Source organism: Pteropus alecto, unplaced genomic scaffold (genome assembly GCF_000325575.1).
Source record: "Pteropus alecto unplaced genomic scaffold, ASM32557v1 scaffold320, whole genome shotgun sequence".
NCBI classification, from domain to species: Eukaryota; Metazoa; Chordata; class Mammalia; order Chiroptera; family Pteropodidae; genus Pteropus; species Pteropus alecto.
In genome coordinates, this window is record NW_006429963.1 from 918,517 (window position 1) to 918,918 (window position 402).

Consider the following 402-nt stretch of genomic DNA (forward strand, 5'->3'; position numbering starts at 1 on the left):
TCTGTGGCCTGGGGTTGGTACACGAGGGCACAGGACCAGCGCTGGCCACATCCAGCAGGTGGGTGTGACCTCTCATGAGGGGAGTGTCAACTCACGCTTACACGTCCTAGGTCCTAGCTCAGCAGCCAGCGCCCACGTGTCTGGGGCCTGCCCGGCGACCTCACAGCTGTTTAGTGGATGCTTTGGATGAGTGACAGCGAAGCTCCCCCATGGAGCATGCCGCACCGAACTTGCCCCGCCCACATCATCATGGACTTTCCGAACGCTTCGAATAATTGATCCGACATCGGGTAACACATTTACCTGACGGTTTTTGAACTTTCAACCAATATATAAAAAAGATGATAAACGCATCGATTTCTTTATAACTGCACCCTCTAGTGGCCCGTTTTTGTCTGTTAC